The sequence below is a fragment of the Scylla paramamosain genome, chromosome 18 (assembly GCF_035594125.1).
Source record: "Scylla paramamosain isolate STU-SP2022 chromosome 18, ASM3559412v1, whole genome shotgun sequence".
Taxonomy (NCBI): domain Eukaryota; kingdom Metazoa; phylum Arthropoda; class Malacostraca; order Decapoda; family Portunidae; genus Scylla; species Scylla paramamosain.
The window spans coordinates 7,929,362-7,947,149 of NC_087168.1; the positions used below are offsets into that span (position 1 = coordinate 7,929,362).

The 17,788-nt window shown below is 39.9% G+C and overlaps 1 protein-coding gene across 2 annotated transcripts in view; it reads right to left on the reverse strand.

Annotated features, from left to right (window-relative positions):
• Positions 1–17,788, reverse strand: part of LOC135109072 (uncharacterized) — a 62,636-nt gene that overhangs the window by 11,362 nt on the left and 33,486 nt on the right. The gene's annotated exons all lie outside the window — the stretch shown is intronic.

Genomic DNA, 17,788 nt, shown 5'->3' on the forward strand with positions numbered 1-17,788 from the left:
TAAGTTAACTGATCTTTTGCAATTTTCTTGCTTTCTTATGTTCTTAAGAAAAGGTTTATTTTTACTACTATACCATTGAGGCTACCGATATTGTAGCAATCTTTGACCCAATTTTCAGCACTGAGTAAAGAAGTAAGTAATTGGAAATCATCAAAACAACACCGAATCGTTAATATAACTGTTTCAATTTCAGAAATCAATGCCAGATTTTTTTTTATTTCTCATCACGATAATAGACACAATATACAACATAAGCGGTAAAAGTGTTCTCGGGAAAAAAAAAAGTAATAGAAAAGGAAAAGCATTGTGATATGACAGAAGAAAAAGATAATGCATTTCCATTTACATGAAATGAGTTATGATGAAGATGATGATGATGATGTTGCTAATAATAATAATAATAATAATAATGATAATATTACCATTATTATTATTATTATTATTATTATTATTATTATTATTATTATTATTGTTATCATTACTCCTACTAGCAGTAATAGTAATAGTAGTAGCAACAGTAGTAGTAGTAGTAATAGTAGTAGTAGAAATAGTAGTAGTAGTAGTAGTAGTAGTAGTAGTAGTAGGAGGAGGCAGTAGACACCTGCCGAAACGATAATTACTCCCAGTGAGGTCTAAAGCACTGTTCAGAGGGTGCTGTGAACTTATCATTAAACCCAGCTGTGACCTTACTGAACGTTTCCCTCTGTGTCTCACAACACAAGGGGGCAGTCACAGCCTGCCCTCTAAAGACAATTCTTTTCCTCCACACAAAACTACAAGCACCTAATAACACACACACCCTTCACTCAAAAATTTTAAAATCATAATGGCGACCCCTACACCAGCCTCGGAGTTCCCATCTGGGGAGGGGACCATAAATGTCCCCAGGTCGGGCTGCCTTTCTGTCGACGACCCTAAGTGTCTTGACACCCCCCTCAACTTTTTCTTCATTAACTTCTGTAACATTCGCGGTCTAAGATCTAATTTTCAATCTGTAGAACACCACCTCTCCTCTTCTAAACCTCATCTTCTTTTCCTCACTGAAACTCAGGTGTCTGAGGCAACGGACAGTAGACCCTTTTCTGTTCCCTCCTACTTTCTCTATCCTCATTTTCGATCCAAAGCTGGATGCTGCGTTTATGTGCGCAGTGACTTAACTTGCTCCCATGCCCACGCTCTTGAATCTTCCGAGTTTTCCACCATCTGGCTACGACTACAGAGTCACTCTCAAACTAAATTTATCTGTGCTGTATACCTCTCACCTAACTCCTCTGACTATAAGAAATTCTTTAACTATTTAACTTCCAAAGTGGAGCACATTCTGACTCTCTTCCCTTTTGCAGAGATCTCCATTCTTGGAGACTTCAATGTTCACCACCAGCTTTGGCTTTCCTCTCCCTTCACTGACCATCCTGGTGAACTAGCCTATAACTTTGCTATCCTCCACGACCTAGAGCAATTGGTGCAACACCCTACTCGTATTCCTGACCGTCTTGGAGATATGCCCAACATTCTCGACCTTTTCCTGACCTCTAATCCTTCTGCTTATGCTATCACCCTTTCTTCTCCGTTGGGCTCCTCCGATCACAATCTCATATGTGTATCTTGTCCTATCGCTCCAATCCCTCCTCAGGATCCCCCTAAGCTAAAGTGCCTCTGGCGTTTTGCCTCTGCTAGTTGGGGGGACCTGAGGAGTTATTTTGCTGATTTTCCTTGGAATGACTACTGCTTCTGTGTCAGAGACCCGTCTTTGTGTGCTGAGGGCATAACAGAGGTGATAGAGTCTGGCATGGAGGCGTACATTCCTCACTCATTTTCTCGTCTTAAACCTTCTAAACCTTGGTTTAACACAGCTTGTTCTCGTGCTATACATGATAGAGAGGTGGCCCACAAAAGGTACTTAAGCCTTCCATCACCAGAATCTCATGCACTTTATATTTCTGCCCGGAACCATGCCAAGTCTGTTCTCCAACTAACCAAAAACTCCTTCATTAACAGAAAGTGTCAAAACCTTTCAAGATCTAACTCCCCACGGGACTTCTGGCATCTAGCCAAAAATATTTCCAATAACTTTGCTTCTTTTTCTTTCCCTCCTCTGTTTCAACCAGATGGCACCACTGCTATCACATCTATTTCTAAAGCTGAACTCTTCGCTGAAACCTTTGCTAAAAACTCTACCTTGGACGATTCTGGGCATGTTCCTCCCTCTCCTCCACCCTCTGACTGCTTCATGCCACCTATTAAAATTCTTCGCAATGATGTTTTCCATGCCCTCGCTGGCCTAAAACCCTCGGAAGGCGTATGGACCTAATGGGGTTCCTCCTATTGTTGTCCAAAACTGTCCCTCCGTGCTTGCACCTTGCCTAGTCAAACTCTTTCAGCTCTGTCTGTCAACATCTACCTTTCCTTCTTGCTGGAAGTTTGCCTATATTCAACCTGTTCCTAAAAAGGGTGACCGTTCTGATCCCTCAAACTACCGTCCTATTGCTTTAATTTCCTGCCTATCTAAAGTTTTTGAATCTATCCTCAACAGGAAGATTCTTAAACATCTATCACTTCACAACCTTCTCTCTGATCGCCAGTATGGGTTCCGTCAAGGCCGCTCTACTGGTGATCTTTTGGCTTTCCTTACTGAGTCTTGGTCATTCTCTTTTAGAGATTTTGGTGAAACTTTTGCTGTTGCCTTGGACATATCAAAAGCTTTTAATAGAGTCTGGCACAAAGCTTTGATTTCCAAACTAACCTCCTATGGCTTCTCTCCTCTCTGTAACTTCATATCAAGTTTCCTTTCTGACCGTTCTATTGCTGCTGTGGTAGACGGTCACTGTTCTTCTCCTAAATCTATTAACAGTGGTGTTCCTCAGGGTTCTGTCCTGTCACCCACTCTCTTCTTATTATTCATTAATGATCTTCTAAACTAAACTTCTTGTCCTATCCACTCCTACGCTGATGATACCACTCTGCACTTTTCCACGTCTTTTCATAGACGTCCAACCCTTCAGGAGTTAAACATTTCACGCAGGGAAGCCACAGAATGCTTGACTTCTGATCTTTCAAAAATTTTTGATTCGGGCAGAGCACAACCGACACAATCGACACAACCTTCCAGACAACTATCCCCTCTTCTTCAATGACACTCAACTGTCCCCCTCTTCTACACTGAACATCCTTGGTCTGTCCTTTAGTTATAATCTGAGCTGAAAAATTCACATCTCATCTCTAGCTGAAACAGCTTCTATGAAGTTAGGTGTTCTGAGACGTCTCCGCCAGTTTTTCTCACCCCCCCAGCTACTAACTCTGTACAAGGGCCTTATCCGTCCATGTATGGAGTATGCTTCACATGTTTGGGGAGGGTTCCACTCATACTGCTCTTCTAGACAGGGTGGAATCAAAAGCTTTTCGTCTCATCAACTCCTCTCCTTTAACTGACTGTCTTCAGCCTCTCTCTCACCGCCGCAATGTTGCATCTCTAGCTGTCTTCTACCGCTATTTTCATGCTAACTGCTCTTCTGATCTTGCTAACTGCATGCCTACCCTCCTCCCGCGGTCTCGTTGCACAAGACTTTCTTCTTTCTCTCACCCCTATTCTGTCCACCTCTCTAACGCAAGAGTTAACCAGTACTCTCAATCACTCATCCCTTTCTCTGGTAAACTCTGGAACTCCCTGCCTGCTTCTGTATTTCCACCTTCCTATGACTTGAATTCCTTCAAGAGGGAGGTTTCAAGACACTTATTCATCAATTTTTGACCACTGCTTTGACCCTTTTATGGGACTGGCATTTCAGTGGGCATTTTTTTTATTGGATTTTTGTTGCCCTTGGCCAGTGTCCTTCCTACATAAAAAAAAAAAAAATTGTAGTAGTAGTAGTAGTAGTAGTAGTAGTAGCAGTAATAGCAGTAGTAGTAATAGTAGTAGTAGTAGTATCATTATTATTATCCTTATTACTACTACTGCAACAACAACAACAACAACAACAACAACAACAACAACAACAACGACAACAACAACAACAACAACAACAACAACAACTAGTACTTCTAGTGTTTGCCGGGGGCCGGGATAGGGAAGGTAGCTGATAGGCTAGACACGTCCTTGGAAAAAGATGGGACCAAGCCCATTGTTTTTCTCAGTGCGGGAGGGAATGACCTTGGTAAGGTCAGGAGTGAGGAGCTTATCAGGAGGTTTCGACAGGCTTTGGACAGGATTAGGGACAAGGGTGGGATCCCCGTGGTATGTGGTGTCTTGCCGAGGAGGGGAGTTGGTGCTGAGTGGCTGTCCAGGGCTATTACAGTGAATCGCAGGCTCGCGAATCATTGTAGGAGTAATGGATGGACGTTCATCGACAACTGGGACCTTTTCTATGGCAGGGACACCTTGTACGCCAGGGATGGAGTGCATTTGTCACGCCAGGGTGTTCATGTTTTGGCCGAAACACTCGAGCGGGAGGTAACTGCACTCCAGCACTTTTTTCGTTAGTCGGGAGGGAAGAAGGGGTAGTGAGGAGAAGGCAAGGGGCAAATTAGTTAAATCTAGAAAGGAAGCTAGCTTAGGGATGGTGAGAAATAGCTTAAGTGTTTACTACACAAATTGTAGAAGTATTCTGAATAAAATAGACTTGCTTAGAGGAATAGCGAGTGTAGAGAAATTTGATATCATTGCTTTAACTGAAACTTGGTTAGATATGTCAGGAAAAGTATTTAATCCAGAGGTTAAGATAGATGGGTATACAATGTTCTATAAAGATAGAGAAAACAGGAGAGGAGGAGGTGTCGCGTTATACGTTAGGGACACATTACAGTGCTGTATGAACAATAGAATTAAAACAGATAACAAAGCAGAGTCGATATGGGTAGATATTAAGGAAGGATCGCAGTCAGTAGTACTAGGGGTAGTTTACAGACCACCGACCAGTACAGAGGAAATTAACACCTCACTGTGGCAGGAATTAAATAAAGCAGGCAGGTACAGTCAGGTATGTGTGGTAGGAGATTTTAATTTTAGGAATATCGACTGGAGTCTGATTGTGGGTAACAAGGAAGCAGAGGAATTCCTTAAGGTAATTCAGGATAATTTTTTAAAACAGGTAGTCGTAGAACCCACAAGGGGGAATAATATTCTAGATTTAATTCTTACTAACAGGGAGGAAGCAGTCACGCAGGTAGAGGTTGGAGGACAGCTAGGTAACAGTGACCATAGGGAAATTAGGTACAATCTAGAATGGGAAGAAACTGTTAGAAATAAAAACACTAGTAAAATACCTGACTTTAGGAGAGCAGATTTTGAAGAATTAAAAAGGTACCTCCAAGGAGTGGACTGGCAAGGGATGCAGGGTGAGGTCAGGTCAGGGACGGAGTTCAGAGAGATAAGGCAGGATGAGGGAGGTGAGGTGAGGCTCCAGAAGGGAGGAGGAAAGAGGAAGGGGGGAGATAGGCGTGAGTATGTTGGAATGTCAGGTCATGCTGAAATGAGAGAGGTAAGGTCGAGGCGAGTTGATGAGGGAGGGGAGAGGATGGTAGGGAACGAGATGAGGGGTTTAGGTGAAGTAAATGTAGATGAATTGTATAAATATTTCGTAGATAAAGTTCATACAGGTCAATTAGCAAATATCCCGTATAAAACAATAAGATCACAAAAAAATGACCCTAAATGGATGACTGCTAGGTTAAAGCATTATATAGGGCGTAAGAGAAGTATATATAAGAGATTAAGGGCAGGTGAGGAAGTTTTAAGGACACAGTATAATGAATTAGTTAGAACAGTCAGGAAGTTAACGAGGAAAGCTAAGGACAATTATGAATTAAAGGTAGCCAGCCAGGCGAAGACGGACCCCAAGGGATTTTATCAGGTATACAGGACGAAAAATAAGGATACTGTAGGTCCATTAAAGGCAGCAGATGGGGAGCTGGTTAGTTCTGGGGAGGAGATTAGTAAACTTCTGAATGATTATTTTTTAACTGTCTTCACTCAGGAAAACATGCAGGATATGCCAGATAGTGAACAGGTGTTTAGAGCAGATGAGTATGAGAAGCTGACGGATATTTCCATAACTAGGGAGATAGTGGAGCAGGAGATAGATAGGCTAAAAAAGTTCAAGTCACCAAGACCTGATGAAATATATCCCAGAGTACTGAAGGAATGTAAAAAGATTATTAGTGAGCCGTTAGTTTCTGTCTTTAGGAAATCACTGGAGTCGGGTGAGGTACCAGAAATGTGGAGGCAGGCTAATGTAGTACCCATCTTTAAGAAAGGGGATAAGACTTTAGCGTCTAATTATAGACCTGTCAGCTTAACTTCAGTTGTAGGTAAAATGTTAGAGTCAATAATAGCCAGGAACATTAGGGAACATTTAGACAAACATAACTTGATAAATCAGTCACAGCATGGCTTCACGAAGGGGAAGTCTTGCCTGACAAACTTGTTAAGTTTTTACAGTAAGGTGTACGAGGCAGTAGATAATGGTGATAGTTATGATATCTTATATCTGGACTTTAGTAAAGCATTCGACAAGGTGCCCCATCAAAGGCTCCTGAGAAAGGTTAGGGCGCACGGGATAGATGGGAAGGTGTTAGGTTGGATAGGGTCATGGCTTGGTAACAGGCGACAGAGAGTGCTAATAAACGGCTCGAAATCCGAGTGGGGTCATGTCATTAGTGGGGTGCCACAGGGATCAGTATTAGGGCCATTATTATTTCTAATATATATCAATGACTTGGATAGTGGAATTAGTAGCGATGTTAGTAAATTTGCGGATGACACAAAGATAGGTAGATTAATTAGGTCAGAAGCGGATGCCATCGCCTTGCAGACAGACTTAGATAGAATGAATGAATGGACGGATAGATGGCAAATGCAATTTAATATCAATAAATGCAAAGTGCTTAGCGTAGGTAGAGGAAACCCACACAATAGGTACACATTAAACACCCAAACTCTGGTAGGTACAGGGTACGAGAAAGATTTAGGAGTTATAGTTAGCTCTGAACTCCGTCTAGGGAAACAATGCATAGAAGCCAGAAACAAGGCAAATAGGGTACTAGGATTCATTTTTAGGAGTGTTAAAAGTAGAAGGCCGGAAGTAATATTAAAGTTATACTTGGCGCTGGTCAGACCTCATCTAGACTACGCTGTGCAGTTCTGGTCCCCACATTACAGGAAAGATATAGGTCTATTAGAATCAGTACAGAGGAGAATGACTAAAAGGATACAGGGGATGAGGAGTATTCCTTACGAAGCGAGGTTGAAGCGGTTAAATTTACATTCTCTAGAGAGACGTAGGTTAAGAGGGGACCTGATAGAAGTCTTTAAGTGGTATAAGGGTTATAACAAGGGAGATGTAAGCAAAATTCTTAGGATCAGCAGCCAGGGTAGAACAAGAAATAACGGGTTCAAGCTTGAAAAATTTAGGTTTAGGAAGGAGATAGGAAAAAATTGGTTCTCGAATAGATTGGTAGATGAGTGGAACGGACTCAGTAATCATGTAGTTAGTGCTAGGACACTAGAGAGCTTTAAGAGAAGATTAGACAAGTTTATGGATGGGGATAACAGATGGAAATAGGTAGGAGTGTTTCATACAGGGACTGCCACGTGTAAGCCTGGTCGCTTCTTGCAGCTTCCCTTATTTCTTATGTTCTTATGTTCTTATGTACTACTACTACTACTACTACTACTACTACTACTACTACTATTACTACTACTACTACTACTACTATTACCAATAATGATAATAATAATAATGATAATAATAATAATAATGATAATAATAATAATAATAATAATAATAATAATAATAATAATAATAATAATAATAATAATAATAATAATAATAATACCACTATCATCATTACACCTCACGCTGAAAAGAGGATGGCCACCTGGAGCCAGAAGAAATACGTATATTAAAAAAGAAGGAAACAAGTCATCTTGGTACAGTAACATCTGTGATACATTATATAATTATCAATCAAATAGCAAGAAAAAAAAGTACAGGAACATGTGATTAAAAGAAGACAAAAAGAAACACTTAAAATTGAGGGAAAGAGGTCTGTGATGGATGAGGCAATGAAGAAACAATATGACATAAATTGCAATGCACAAAAAAAAAAAAAAAAAAAAAAATTAGTAAATAAAAAAAGTAGATAAATAAACTAGATAACAACATCAACAGTAACAACAACAACAACAACAACAACAACAACAACAACAACAACAACAACAATAATAATAATAATAATGATAATAATAATAATAATAATAATAATAATAATAATAATAATAATAATAATAATAATAATAATAATAATAATAATAATAATAGTAATAATAATAATACCTAATAATATCTAATAATAATTGTTTTCTTTTTCTTTTTTTTTTCTTCTTGTTCTTCTTGTTCTTCTTCTTCTTATTATTATTATCGTAAGCCTTCAACTTACCTTTAGGGTAAGGTAGAGCCTATGCAGGAACTGCACTGATTATTTATACACCAAACACTTCAAAGTTCCAGTCAAGGTTACCGAGAGTTAAGGCTGGGATTCACACAGTGGGGGTAAGCCATAAACACGGTTTAGAAAAACTAACATTATTTGTTAACCAGTAAATAAACATTCCAACAACGCACGCAGGCAACAAAAGACAATAACTCCACCACATTTTAAACTTCGAGTAACTTTTCAATAAATCTTGACGTTACTATTTTCCTTACTTTAGTAAGGCTTTATCAGCCAACTCAGGTCATTCAGCAGCACATAACACAAACATGTAAATGTACACACAATATAATCACATAAAATAACAAAAGAATAATCAAATGCAACATTAAAAATATTAGCACTTCATGCGAAGTGCTTCAAAAGATACTAAACCACTCATGAAGATTCAATATTATATTAATACATGAAAATAACATATAATATATGGAGACCACAGTATACTGGAAACAACATACTAAGTCGAGACACACTAAGACACTAAGTCGAGTACTACTTACGACCAAAGCGGGACAGAGAACGACTGGGAGCTTCATGGTGATGCAGAATGAGAGCACCTTCCAAAAGCTTGTAACACTCCAGTCTGGGAGTCTAGGTAGGAGCCTGAGAAAGTCGTTCGCCTTATATTCAATTTGACGACGACAACCTCGACCTAGTTACATTGCTACCTACTACTACATAAGGAGTTATCCTTTAAGGTCTAAAATCTAACTAGTTAGTACACTCATGTCGTCCTTCAATATGCACGATGCTTATATTTCACTTATTGATACATAAGTTCGTAAGAAACATGTCTCGGTGGGAGTCTATAGTTAATCACCCTTACACACGAGCAATATAGATTTTTTTTTTATGTCCTTTTAGCTCGCACATTCCTGAAGCTAATAGTGGGTCACTGTTTTATAAGGCCATTGACTTGCGTAGGCTGGCCCTATCTCTATCTCATTAAAGTACCGTTTGTGTTAACGGTAAATTGATTTTTGATAATTGATAAATGACTGATAAGTCTCAGCGCTCATTCACAGCGCTCGGGTGCCTCGGCATCAGGGCACGCACTGTCCTGTTTATGGCCGGGAATGACGTGAGTGGGTGACAGCCTCATGTGGGGTCCTGTCACTATGGACGGTGTAGGTGCTGGTATCGTCAGGGGCAATGCTATATGCCGGGGGTCCTTGGCTACGACATTATCATTATTAATATTATTATCATTATTATTATTATTACTATTATTATTATTATTATTATTATTATTATTATTATTATTATTATTATTATTACTGTTATTGTCATCATCTTTGCTACTGTTTCAGTTGCAAACACTTAACAGAAACGAGAGAGAGAGAGAGAGAGAGAGAGAGAGAGAGAGAGAGAGAGAGAGAGAGAGAGAGAGAGAGAGAGAGAGAGAGAGAGAGAGAGAGAATGTAATTAAATACACAAGAATAACAACCACACATTCATTATTCGCTGACCTCGTTCCTGTTTTCGTAAAACAGTTCATGAATATCAGCACCACCGCCACCACTACCACCACCACAACCATCACTACCATCATAACAGTAGGCTATACACACACACACACACACACACACACACACACACACCAGAGAGAGAGAGAGAGAGAGAGAGAGAGAGAGAGAGAGAGAGAGAGAGAGAGAGAGAGAGAGAGAGAGAGAGAGAGAGTGTTTGTGAGGAAGAGGAAGCAGATAGCGGATGTATGTCCTCGTCACTCTTAAACACACAAACACACACACACACACTCTCTCTCTCTCTCTCTCTCTCTCTCTCTCTCTCTCTCTCTCTCTCTCTCTCTCTCTCTCTCTCTCTCTCTCTCTCTCTCTCTCTCTCTCTCTCTCTCTCTCTCTCTCTCTCTCTCTCTCTCTCTCTCTTTCTCCTCTCTCTCTCTCTCTCTCTCTCTCTCTCTCTCTCTCTCTCTCTCTCTCTCTCTCTCTCTCTCTCTCTCTCTCTCTCTCTTGGCAACATGTTGATGCATAGACAAACTTCTTCGGAACTCCAAACTCGGAAGAAGGAGGTGAAGAAAGGAAGGGAGGGAAGAAGGAAGCTAGGGAGGCAGAAAGAAAGAAGGAAGAAATGGTGGAGAACGAGAATGAAGCGCAGGTGGAAGCTGGTGTACATTACCTGCACGAGTAAGTAAGTAGAGGTGAAAATTACTAGACACACAGGAAGCGCAGACCTTTAGCAGTTATATCAGCGCATTATAGAGATAGGAAGGGAGGGAAGTGCTAGGGGGATTAACGGAGATGCATGGGAAGGAGTGGGATGTGGGAAAGGGATAGAGGTGCATGGGAAGGAGTGAGATGTAGGGAAGGGATAGAGATGTATAGGAAGGGATGGGCTGTAGGGAATGGCTGGCTGTATGGAAGGGGTGGTCTGTAGGAAAGGGATGGGGATGTAAGGGAAGGGATGAGCTGTAGGAGAAGGGATGGGCTGTAAGGAAGGGATGGGCTGTAAGGTAGGTGTGAGCTGTAGGAAAGCGATGGGCTGTAATGAAGGGATGGGCTGTAGGAAAAGGATGGGGTGTATGGGAAGGAATGGGCTGTAAGGAAGAGATAGGTTGTAGGGGAAGGGAAGGGCTGTATGGGAAGCGAGGGTCTGTAGGGAAGGGATGGGCTGTAAGGAAGGGATGAACTGTAAGGAAGGGGTGGGCTGTACAAAAGCGATGGGCTGTAATGAAGGGATGGGCTGTAGGAAGGGATGGGCTTAGGGAAGAGATGGACTGTATGGAAGCGATGGGCTGTAGGGAAGAGATGGGCTGTAGGGGAAGGGAGGGTTGTGAGGGGAGGGATGGCTGTCTGGGGGAAATGAGAGAGGTGTTAGTAAACCGCTAACTCACCCCCTGCCTTTTGAAACAACACAACGAAAAACAAGAACGGATGGGACATAAAAAAAAGCACGGATGTAGGACGGCGGAACAGAAAACGGTAAACGAGTCCATAATAGTCGTACACACATATACGTACATATATACGTATATGTTCCACTTTGTACGAGTATTCAAGTGAAAGTATACACTACGCACTAACAAAACAGATGTGCAAATATGTGAGTAAAAGATAGAACCAATGGTCAAACCACAAATTTTGAATGCATTAATAAACAAGTCTCGTAGTAAAAGATAGACAGATACATAAAGATGCGACGAAGAAAAGAGCCGTTGATAAATTCAGGAGTTTTGTTAATTTCACTACAATTTTTGCAGTTCAGCATCACCTTTACGTTTAGGAAGTATCATGTGATAAGATGAGAAGATGGGAATCGTATTAGAAGACCCTGAACACCTACTGAAGGAGGAAGCAAAGGATGAAACGGAGAAATTAATTTAAATGGTTATGTTTATTGGTTAGAACTAATGGAATAAATTAGAGAAATTAATAAATAAATTAATAAATAAGTAAATTAAAAAATGAATGGATACATAAAAAAAATAAAGCGAAAAAAAAAGTTTTTAGGCTTATGGAAAAAAAGATTTAGAAGAAGAAAATAGAGAGAAGTCAGACATATCATGGCTATGTGTAATTAGGTGCTTGTAATTTTGTGTGAAGGAGGAGAGTTGTCTTTAGAGGGCAGGCTGTGACTGTCCCCTTGTGTTGTGAGACACGAAAGGAAACGTTCAGTGAGGTCACACCCGGGCTTAATGATAGGTTCACAGCAACCACTGATCCAGTGCTTTAGATCTCACGATAATTACTCCAAGTGAGGTCTAAAACACTGGATCAGGGGATGCTGCAAACTTATTAAACCCAGCTGTGACTTCACTGAACGTTTCCCTTTGTATCTCACAAAACAAGGGGGCAGTCACAGCCTGCCCTCTAAAGACAACTCTCTTCCTTCAAAACAAAACTACAAGCACCTAATTACACACACTCTCTTCACTCAAAATTCCTCCCCATCTGGGGAGGGGACCACAAACGTCTCCAGGTCGGACTGCTCCTCTGGTATCGACCCTAAGTGTCTTGACACCCCACTCAACTTTTTCCTCATTAACTTCTGCAACATTCGCGGTTTTAGATCTAATTTTCAATCTATAGAACATCACCTCTCCTTTACTAAACTTCATCTTCTTTTCCTCACTGAAACAAAGGCAATTGACAGTGGCCCCTTTTTTGTTCCTTCATACTTCCTCTATCCTCATTTTCAATTCAAAGCTGGATGTTGCTTTTATGTGCGCAGTGACTTAACCTACTCTCCTGCTCAAGCTCTTGAATCTTCCGAGATTTTCACCTTCTGGCTACAACTACAGAATCACTTTCAAACAAAACTTATCTGTGCTGTTTACTCTCACCTAACTCCTCTGACTATAAGAAATTCTTTGACTACTTAACTTCCAAAGTAGAGCACATTCTGACTCTCTTCCCTTTTGCGGAGATCTTTATTCTTGGAGACTTAAATGTTCACCACCAACTTTGTCTTTCCTCTCCCTTCACTGACCACCCAGGTGAACTATCCTTTAACTTTGTTATCCTCCAAGGCCTAAATCAATTGGTGCAACACCCTACTTGTATTCCTGAGCGTTTTGGAGACAGGCCTAACATTCTTGACCATTTCTTAACCTCTAATCCTGCTTATGCTGTCACCCTATCTTCTCCGTTGGGCTCCACCCATCATAGTCTCACATCTGTATCTTGTCCTATCGCTCCAATCCCTCCTCGGGATCCCCCTAAGCAGAGGTGCCTCTGGCGTTTGGCCTCTGCTAGTTGGGGTGACCTGAGGAGGTATTATAATGATTTTTCTTGGAATGACTACTGCTTCCGTGTCAGAGACCCGTCTCTGTGTGCAAATAACAGAGGTGATAGTGTCTGGCATAAAGGCGTTCACTCCTCACTCTTTTTCTCGACCTAAACCTTCCAAACCTTGGTTTAACACAGCCTGTTCTCGTGCTATACATGATAGAGAGGTGGCCCACACAAGGTACTTGAGCCTTCCATCACCAGAATCTCATGCCCTTTATATTTCTGCCCGGAACCATGCCAACTCTGTTCTCCCACTAGCCAAAAGCTCCTTCATTAATAGAAATTGTCAAAATCTTTCAAGATCTTGAAAAAAAAAAAAAAACTAAAAACTCTTCCTTGGACGATTCAGGGCATGTTCCTCCCTCTCCTCCACCCTCTGACTGCTTCATGCCACCTATCGAAATTCTTCGCAATGATGTTTTCCATGCCCTCGCTGGCCTGAACCCTCGGAAGGTTTATAGACCTGATGGAGTCCCTCCTATTGTTCTCCGAAACTGTGCCTCCGTGCTTGCACCTTGCTTAGTTAAACTCTTTCACCTCTGTCTGTCAACCTTTCCTTCTTGCTGGAAGTTTGCCTACATTCATCCTATCCCTAAAAAGGGTGACTGTTCTAATCCCTCAAACTACCGTCCTATTGGTTTAATTTCCTGCCAGTCTAAAGTTTCTGAATCTATACTCAACAGGAAGATTGTTAAACATCTATCACTTCACAACCTTCTATCTGATCGCCAGTATGGGTTCCGTCAAGGCTGCTCTGATGGTGATCTGGCTTTCCTTACTGAGTCTTGGTCATCCTCCATTAGAGGTTTCGGTGAAACTTTTGGCTTAGACATATTCAAAAGCTTTTGATAGAGTCTGACACAAAGCTTTGATTTCCAAACTACCCTCCTACGGCTTCTATCCTTCTCTCTGTAACTTCATCTCAAGTTTCGTTTTTGACCATTCCATTGCTGCTGTGGTAGATGGTCACTATTCTTCTCCTAAATCTATTAATAGTGATGTTCCTCAGATTTCTGACCTGACACTCACTCTCTTTCTATTATTTATCAATGATCTTCTAAACTAAACTTCTTGTCATATCCATTCCCACGCTGTTGATACCATCCTGCACTTTTCCACATGTCTTTTCGTAGACATCCGATTCTTCAGGAGGTAAGCAGTTCACACAAGGAAGCCAGAAAACGCCTGATTTCTGATTTCTCTAAAGTTTCTGATTGGGGCAGAGCAAACTTAATATTGTTAAATGTCTCAAAAACTCAATTCCTCTATCTATTAACTCGACACAACTTTACAGACAACTATCCCCTCTTCTTCAATGACATTTAATTGTCTCCCTCTTTTACACTGAGCTTTCTTGGTCTGTCCTTAACTTACAATCTAAACTGAAAAGTTCACGTCTCATCTCTAGCTAACACAGCTTCTATGAAGTTAGGTGTTCTGAGATGTTTTCGCCAGTTTTTCACACCCTTCCAGCTTCTAACTCTGGACAGGGGCCTTATCCGTCCATGTATGAAGTATGCTTCACATGTCTGGGGGGTTTCACTCATACCGCTCTTCTAGACAGGGAATCAAAAGCTTTTCGTCTCATCAATTCCTCTCCTCTAACTGACTGTCTTCAGCCTCTTTCTCATCGCCGCAGTGTTGCATCTCTTGCTATCTTCTACCGCTATTTTCATGCAAGCTGCTCTTCTGATCTTGCTAACTGCATGCCTCCCCTCCTCCCGCGGCCTCGCTGCACAACGTTCTTCTTTCTCTCATCCCTATTCTGTCCCCCTCTCTAATGCAAGAGTTAACCAGTATTCTCAGTCATTCATTCCTTTCTCCGGTAAACTCTTGAATTCACTGTCTGTTTCTGTATTCCTACCTTCCTATGACTTGAAATCTTCCGAGAGGTAGGTTTCAAGACACTTATCCTTCAGTTTTCGACTACCGCTTTGGTCCCTATTCGGGAACCGACATCTCAGTGGGCCTTTATTTTTATTTTATTTATTTTTTTTTATTGGATTTTTGTTGCCCTTGGCCGGTGTCCTTCCCACATAAAAAAAAAAGAAAAAAAAAAACGTTTACTGAGTAAAAATCATGTATGGTGTGTGTGTGTGTGTGTGTGTGTGTGTGTGTGTGTGTGTGTGTGTGTGTGTGTGTGTGTGTGTGTGACATCAATTGATGATCAAATACAGGTTGATGTACTGACGATGTAAAGCTACATAATAAAAAAATAAAAAAAGAAGGAAAGAGACAAAAATATTAGTTATTTAACGGTAGAAAAAAATCTACTAAACATCAATATAAAAATAAAAAAGTAAATTATGTATAATCAAAAAGATAAAATATATGGATTATTGATGAAGCAATAAAGAAAAAAATCTCCTTACTAAAAATATCCTTTCTCCAGACACAGCTTTAGAAAAAATAAGAAAGAAAGAAAGAAAAAAAAGAAAGAAGAAAAGAAAGAAAAAAGAAATCCCATCTTTTGGAGCATACTGATGGGATGAAATCCTTGTCATTGATTTTTTTTTTTATGATGAGTTGTCTGCGCCTCTGAGTGAAAATATTATGATCCATAATAACACACTTTCAGAACCTGAACCTACTTATTCTATTCTAATATTGCTAAACAAACTTACAACTTGTTTGAACTATTCCATTGTTATGTGTTAGCAATTTATCATTTCTTATACTTGTTTAATTTCATAAGTTTTCCAGTTTTATCTAAACGAACTTGAATCTTGATCTCTCCTAATATTACGAAAAGAAACTTCCTTATGAGTTTATCTATCTTATCTAATCAAACTTGAATCTAACTTTGTGCATCATTAAGTTATTTAAAGGAACTTAAATCTAATACCACTTAACTCTACCTTTCCTAAAGAAAAACACTCAACATCAAATGATACCCTGCGCACTATGTTGCGAATTCATGGTAAGCAACTAAAGAAGGAAATTATTTTGTTGTAATACAGGGATGTGGAGTAATTAGTTATTGTGTGAACGTGTTTAGTACTACATTTCACTAAGCCTTTTGAATTTTATGTATGTGTGTTGAAAGGTGTGTACAAGTATTAAGAAATGTACATGAAAAGAGTTAATATTGTTATGACGGAAAAGACACTGAGTTCCATGATGTTAGTCACAAAGAAAACTGGTGTGGCAGGATTTCCTGACGTGGTGAAAAATTACGAAAAAAGAAAAATATTAACAAAAAGTTTGTGACAATGACTCAGGTTAAAACAGGGAAAGAATTACTTAAATACACACTGCAAAAAATAAAGAATAAAAATGACAAACACTTGAAAAGAGAAACTGAGGGGTCCTGCCTTACTTATGAAAGTAAAAAACTTGAGGTTAAACAAGTGTAAGAAAAGACGAATTGTTTACATATAACAAAGGGATTTCTCAAGCTGAAGTGAGAACAACATTGTGATGCTTTGCATATATTACCATTCATCTTTACGAGACTATTGTATGTAGGCAAAATGTGTGTGTGTGTGTGTGTGTGTGTGTGTGTGTGTGTGTGTGTGTGTGTGTGTGTGTGTGTGTGTGACTGTCACTAAAACTACCATGCCAATATTCATAATAATATAGGAGGGTAAAGCTGTGCTTATAATATATATGGAATGCACACCAAATAAATAGATAAATACATAAATACATAGAAAAAAAAATATATAACAAATAGGTAAACAAATAAAGGAAAAATAATTATGCAAATAAAGAAAAAGACTCAAATGCAAATTTTCATTTGTTTATTTTTTTTCTTTCTCGAGATAAAGTGGAGGAAATTGAGTTACGTTACACCTGGCAGCTTCAAGGTCACTGTTCTGCCTGTCTGTCACTTGTCGTAAATGTCACTCCTGCAGTTCACTCTCCACCTCTTCCTTCACCTCTTTCATCCCTTGCATTCTACATTCTACATACTCTATACTCCTTCGTTTACTCTTCTCCTTTTCCGTCGCTTCTTCTCCTTTTCCGTCGCTTCTTCTTCTCTTTCTCCTTCTTCTTCTTGTTCTTTTTTTCTTGTTCTTGTTCTTCTTCTTCTTAAAAATATTCGAACATAAGAAAATAAATTGCAAGAAGCCATTAGGTCTACTCATAGCAGTCCCTGCATGAAACATGCCTGGCTATTTCCATCTATCATCCCAATCCACAAATTTGTCGAATCTTATTTTAACGCTCCCTGTTGACTCAGCATTAACCTGATTACTGAGTCCATTCCATTCATCTACCACTCTGTTTGAGAACCAGTTCCTTCCTATCTCTATTAAATCTAACTTTTTCGAGCCTGAACGCATTATTCCTTGTTTTATCTTGACTACTGATCCTGAGAATTTTGTCTATGTCATCCCTTGCTATATCCCTTACACCGCAGAAAGACCAGGTCTCGTTTTAACTTACGCCTTTCTAAAGAATATAAATTTCGTGAGGATCCTTCTTCTTCTTCTTCTTCTTCTTCTTCTTCTTCTTCTTCTTCTTCTTCTTTTTCTTCTTCTTCTTTTTTTCTTCTTCTTCTTTTTTTTTCTTCTTCTTCTTCTTCTTCTTCTTCTTCTTCTTCTTCT